This window comes from Centruroides sculpturatus, unplaced genomic scaffold, assembly GCF_000671375.1.
Source record: "Centruroides sculpturatus isolate CEXI.00-Female unplaced genomic scaffold, Cexi_2.0 scaffold341, whole genome shotgun sequence".
NCBI classification, from domain to species: Eukaryota; Metazoa; Arthropoda; class Arachnida; order Scorpiones; family Buthidae; genus Centruroides; species Centruroides sculpturatus.
The window spans coordinates 241825-248427 of NW_019384623.1; positions in this window are offsets into that span (position 1 = coordinate 241825).

Below are 6603 nucleotides of genomic sequence, written 5' to 3' on the forward strand. Positions count from 1 at the left end.
ATAACCAGGAATAACTTTCTTTTCCTCGCGACCAAATTATCCTTTTGTTTTTGTTTTTGTCTCGCAAAATTCAAAGAATAGAAACAAATCGTTATTTCGAGTTAAATTTCCTTAAATTAAAATAAACTTTAAATATCCGACTACCGTGCTACAAAAAGAATAAAAAGTATTCGTTGTGTAAGTTTTTAAAACTATTCGAAATACAGTACTGTACTTAAAATTTTCCTTCCTTGGTTCTTTTCTTTTTTACTCCCGTCAAATTGCTTTTGCACGTTCTATAAAGTATTTATAAAATGTATTTCACATTTTTCAATTTTGGTACTTATTTATATTCGATTTACTCTAATTTTATAAGTACAAAATTTCCGAATCTTTCTTAAAGTCAACGAACAAGTAATAATAAGTTTTATTATAATTTTTAAAAAAATTAAACGACAATGTTATAAAATAATTTTGTATTTTATAACAATGACACAAATATCTTCTCTGTGAGATTTAAAATAAACAAAGAAAATATGTTTTTGATTGGATAAATTTTGCTGGAACGAAGATTATTTTTAACGAAGCTATTGTCGCGGATATTATTGCAAGAGAAAAAATAATCATTATTTTCTTAACGAACGTGCAAGTTTTGTCGACGTCCAGACTACGGAACGTACTGTTCTGTACAGTACCTCTACCTTTTATAATTGAATACATATTGCTCAATCAATTTTAAAGCGAATGGAGAAGCAATCGTCCAGGAAAACGGAAATATTTAAATATAAATTTAAAGGAATAATTTTGGAATTAGTCCTGGAATATACAGTATAAATGAAATGTCTACTAACGGTCGACCTCTTTACGCTTAAGAAAAAAACTCATAAATTTGGGGTCGGTGGCAGAGGTCAATATAAATCGTAACGTCACGAATAAATTTCGTTCGGTTGTTGGTATAACCTCAATAGATCGCATCCAATCACCGTTTATTTTTTCTAGGAAAAGTTTTGCGTATTTTAAATTCTAAGATTAATATTTTCCTCGTTAAAGTAGAAAGTTTATGTAGATCGATTTAACATAAAGTTGGTCTAGTAATGTTCGCTTCGACATACGGAATAAACTTTATCAGATTTTTAAAAAATATGCTCCTTTTAAACGTCGATATGTCCGTGTTTGCAACTACGTCTATGAATTAATCAATATATTCTTTTTGATGGTACTTATTTGGAAGGGTAAGAATAAATGTTAAGAAAATAGTCTACTATTGTTATTTATGAAAAATTAAAAATTCTCATGCTTTTAGAACAAAAATTCTTAATTTTCCATAATAATCGGTTCGTATATTGAAAACTTTTTCATTAAAATAACGCTCGAGAAATTGAAATTTTTTATTTTATTAATTGTTTTTTTATGTTTTCATTTTTAACACGTTGGCTAAACTTCGTCCTTTCTAACTGTTCATTTCTTCAGCTTTTTATTAAGTTCTATTGTACTTACTTGTAAGTCCAATAATTTTTCCTTAGGAAAAGTCACGCTAAGAAATAAACGAGTAACAATTGGCCTAACAAAATACGAAACAATTTAAAATAACTTAATCTATTTTACCAACAGTTCTTCTAATATCGGACAAACAATTTAAATAATATTAAAAACTACAAAATATCTGCAGTCGTAGAGGAAACTTGTACCTTGAAATATTTCCCTGATTAATACTTCTTGTGTTTGCATCTGTCGGCAAACAATCGGAACACCTCGTAACATTGTCATAGGTGGTTGTGTAATCAAATTTTTAGTCTGGGAGTCAGTATTTTATAGACGCCATTGTGGTCAAAACATTTTTGTTGTCTGTCAGTAAAATTTTGATGTCGATATTTAAGTTTATTGAGAATAAAAAAATGTGATCAGGGGAAAAAATCGATGCTATTCACGGATTAGATGGAGGTAAGATGGAATGGTATTCTAACCTTTCAAGCATTAATTACAGGCAACAGTTTTACTTTTTTCGCAAATATACTCTTTTGTATCTTGAAGCGCACAAGCATCCAGTACCTCGAAACATTGTTCAATATTTAGTGCTTTTTATATGCGAACTTCTGATGCAAACCGGAAAGTCATGTTTCTTGAATTCAAAAATTTTTCTTCGAAAGGTGTTAGATGGTTGACTGGCACGAATCTATGGACTCTGAGAAAATTATAATGTACAGGAGTTAGTTCTACTACTTTGAGATAAATAGAATATATTTTAAATTAAATTAATTAATAATAAGATTAAAAATTGCAGCCCGCATTATGATGATGTCACAATAAATAATTGCTCGCTATTTTTAATAATTTGTTCAGAATTTTCCAGTCGAACGAATATAAAATTTCGATTTGAGAGAAAAACTCATATTGACCATAATTTAAATAGCCTACTGTAAAATTCAAACAAAACTGCATTTCTTTTTAATTGTTTAACGCCGAAGCCGCCGATATCGAAAATGTTGCATTTAAAATACAAATTAGAAGAGTACGGTAGGCCAATTTATAAAAGTTAAAAATCAATAAGCCTATAGATATTATCTTCACATTGCCGCGGCGATAGTTTTACGGCGTATACGAATCTAAATGAAAGAACGAATTTTTCTATTTATTCTGTAATTCGATCAGTACTTAGCGCTCGAAAATTGATAAAAGTTTTAAAAAACTTTGATTTAGTTTCTAAATCGTTGTACAGTATATAATAATCGCTAACTACAAAAATTTCAAATTTTAGTCACTCGATAGTTGCACCAGACATCTAAAGATTTAACTATAAGCCTTTAATCCCGTTTTTTAATATTTAATACAAATATACTTTATTACACGTATGTAGAATATGTGTATGATAACCCTTTCATTGTAATAATATTCTACATACTGTATGTGTAATAATAAAGTATGTTTGTATTAAACATCTACAGGTGTATTAATTATCAGAGCAGAAATCCAAATGAGTTGTCAGGAATTTTCCACGCTTTGTCTCGTGCATTCGATGCATATTTTGGAAAATGAATGAGTTTAAAAATAACATTTATGAAACAAAATGTATCGAAATCTTACTATATGAAAAGTTTATCGGTCGGAATTAACTAAATTCCTAATTGTGTAACACTTCCTTATTTCATTGACACTAATCGTGACAAGTCAATACTTACCAGGGCTGTGGAGTCGGGAGGAATTTCTGGCCAGAGGAGTCGGAGTCGGACAAAATCTGTCGACTCCGACTCCGACTCCCGCATTTTAAATTTACTTTAGTTTTTTTTATTCAAATAAAAGAAAATTTATTATATATTTATTAATTTTTTAAAAATCTTTTTGTATTTTGTTATAATTCATTTATTTTAAATACAAAATGCATCAATTTAATTTATTAAATATGTAGTATTCTTTGTAGTATTTGTGTTTAGTAGTTAAATTATTTTGACCCAATTGAATTTGAATATTTTTGAATCATTCCTTTATTATCCCCGCTCTAAATAAGTACTCTATTTTTCTGAATGAGCCAGACTAATTGATCAGAGTACATATTTTTCTTTTCTGAACAAGGGGCTGAAGTAGTTAGATTGCACACTTTTTAATTGAACTAACTTTTCNAAGGCGTTATTTTTTCCCGAAACTTATGAAGAGTAGTCTGGATATGCTTTATCTGAAGACATTCCAACTTGACGTCATTCAAACAAAAGGCGAAGTAAAAGATTTAGAATAAACTTATAAACAAAGAATACAACAACACACCATTGGTAATGTCAGATTTAATTATATCAGTCGTGAATATAGCACATTAATGTTAATTAATTTAAGTAAGGACTGCCGTTAAAAATATATGCAAGATTTTTTTGTTCAACCCTATTCTTATTAATTAATCACGGCATCCGTCGAGTGTATGAAAGTAACGAAGTCTAACAAGTTTATAACGTCGACGATTGAGATAAAGAGGAAACAGGTGTGGCATTCGGCGGCCATGTTTAAGATGCCAAAGTCGACTGTGTGCAACCAGTATATGCTGTTTTAATTTTATTGCGGTTTTTGCTTACGGTTTTTATTTATAATTGTGACATTTAACTGTGTTTTTTTTCTGTCTTAAATTGTGTGTATTTGTCGTTTTAAAAAGTTTATCGAAATGGTATCGTTTAGAGCCTGGGAATGGATTAATTTGCTTACAATTATTTTTAACGGAAAATAAAAAAATGCTTCGGATTTCAAACGGCCTCCCGGAATAAATTAAATTCGAAGTACATGGCATTCGAAGATAACCGAATAAATCAGATTGACAAGGAAACAAATGTACGAAAATTACCGATAAAATATAATTCACTTGAAACTCCAAACGAACCTAATTGAAAATAAAGAAAACACGAGAACACTCGATATTCACAGTTTTTTTAAACTCGTGGAAACTTCAACAAATAAAATATTAAAGACCAGAAGTTCGCAGCTTTATTGTAATCAAAATGACATTAGATAAACAACCAATCATAATCGTTTTTGTATGAGAGAACCTTGGCCTTTCGCTGCCCGAGTACATAGAAGCCGTATGAGCTGCTTCGTTTTCACACAATCAGAGAGGCGGTAGCCTACTGTATTAGAAAAAGGATGTCATAGGGCTGTAGTGTCTATCTTAATAGTCTACATTCACGCGAAATGTGAGAGGCAGCGAAGATCCCAAACTATCGTAGGGTAGGGTGAACGATGCGCGGGAAAACAGATTCGAATTAAATAAAATTACAGACAATTTCGACTTCAGGAAACTTTCTTATATGGAAAAATCTATATTCCGTGCCAGTAAGCTGTACACAGCTTCGAGTTAACGCAGTTCGTCTTAGCGAGTTTTTACCGTATATGAAATCATTGAAGAGAAGCGGATGAACTGTTCAACTTATACAGGACATATTAAGTCTAAACCCATTTTTATGGCATTTATTCTGATTTACATTATTAACCAAATTTGATAAATCAATTTAGTTTTTCGTACATTTAAAAAATCTCGCCTTTTAAATGAAATTTACAATCTAAAATTATAAATATATTACAATTTAACATTCTATGAACAGTTATTTATTCCGTTTCGATTTCCTATAATTCAATAATAATAATTTACTCACTCGGTTAAGTTTGTCTATAATCAAATTTCTTCCCGGAAATTTCGACAAAAGAGGTGAAAAAGCGAAACTTTCGAAAAAATCACGTTTAAAGATGGCGACCGACAGTAAAAAAATCGAATAATACATTCGAACAATACGTTAGTTTCGCACTTTGACGTTATGACAAATACGTCACGTGCTACGTCAAAACATTAATCGATTACAAATACTATATTTCGCTTAAAAAATTAAACTAATTATTGTATTTTTAATGAATAAAATCATAAAGCAAGCGAGACGTCCGCAAGCATAAGGGCGAACGGAACTGCCGCCAATTTGAATGCGAATATCTTGCGAAGGGTAACATTTACAGATACGGTTTTTTGATATTTTTGCTCTGTAAAGATCACGTTATATCTTTGTTCAAGATATCAGCGTCATTCACATCTGATATTTTGCCATTCGTTTACTTATATGCAAGTCTATAGCAACTGTAAACAAAGTCAAATTTTTTCACATGGTTAAACTCAAATTTGCATTCAGTAAAACGAAGAAAACACAAAATGAAATACACCATATAAATACATTCATACTATTCAGATATCATTAAAAGTTTAAGTCGAAATAATTTCATTTCTTTTTCTAATTTTGTTAAAATAACATATTAATGTCATACTTGTATTTTTATATTTCAAAATTACCCATACTATGAAACTTTTCACAAGATAACTTTTACAAAATATAAAAATAATATACATGTAAAGCTTAATTACCAATCATAGTTTGGACAGGTTATTTTCTCATACAATCTGCACGTTGGTACTTATTAATTCTTCAATTATTAAAAAAATAAAATAAAACTAATTTATGCAAACCTTCTATGTATTAATAGATTATTAATAATAATTTTTAGTGTGAATTTTGCAATTAGCTAACTCTCAATCAAAACTCGCTATATATATATGTATAATCTATTATATTTGTCTCGAATCGACATGTGCTAAATATCTACGCATATAACTTTCGTTCTCGCTACATATTTAAAAATTAGTTTTAAAAATACATTTAATAGTTAACTTTAGTAAACATTAAGAATATTCTCTATAATAAAACTTTAGTGATAGTTATGTTTTTTTTAAAATAATACAGTTATATTTATTATTCGATTAAAACTACTTTTACGGCTATTTTTTTAATAAATGCTGAGTATTCATTGTATTTGGTTTATGTAGTCAGTGTGCGAACATAGTGTGATAGTAACTACACTTATATAACAGAAATTACATACGTGAAAAATAATTGTGTTTATATAAAAATTTATATATATATATATATATATCTAACAGAACGTGATGATGATAATAGATATTTTTAAATTTCAAATCACATCCACATAAGAAAACTAATGTGTTTACTTTTACAACGGTGAAAGGCATAAATACTTAAAACTATCAAGTATCATAGAATAATATTTCAATATTGCTTTGAAATAAACTTATTTTATACATGGTTATGTGCTCTC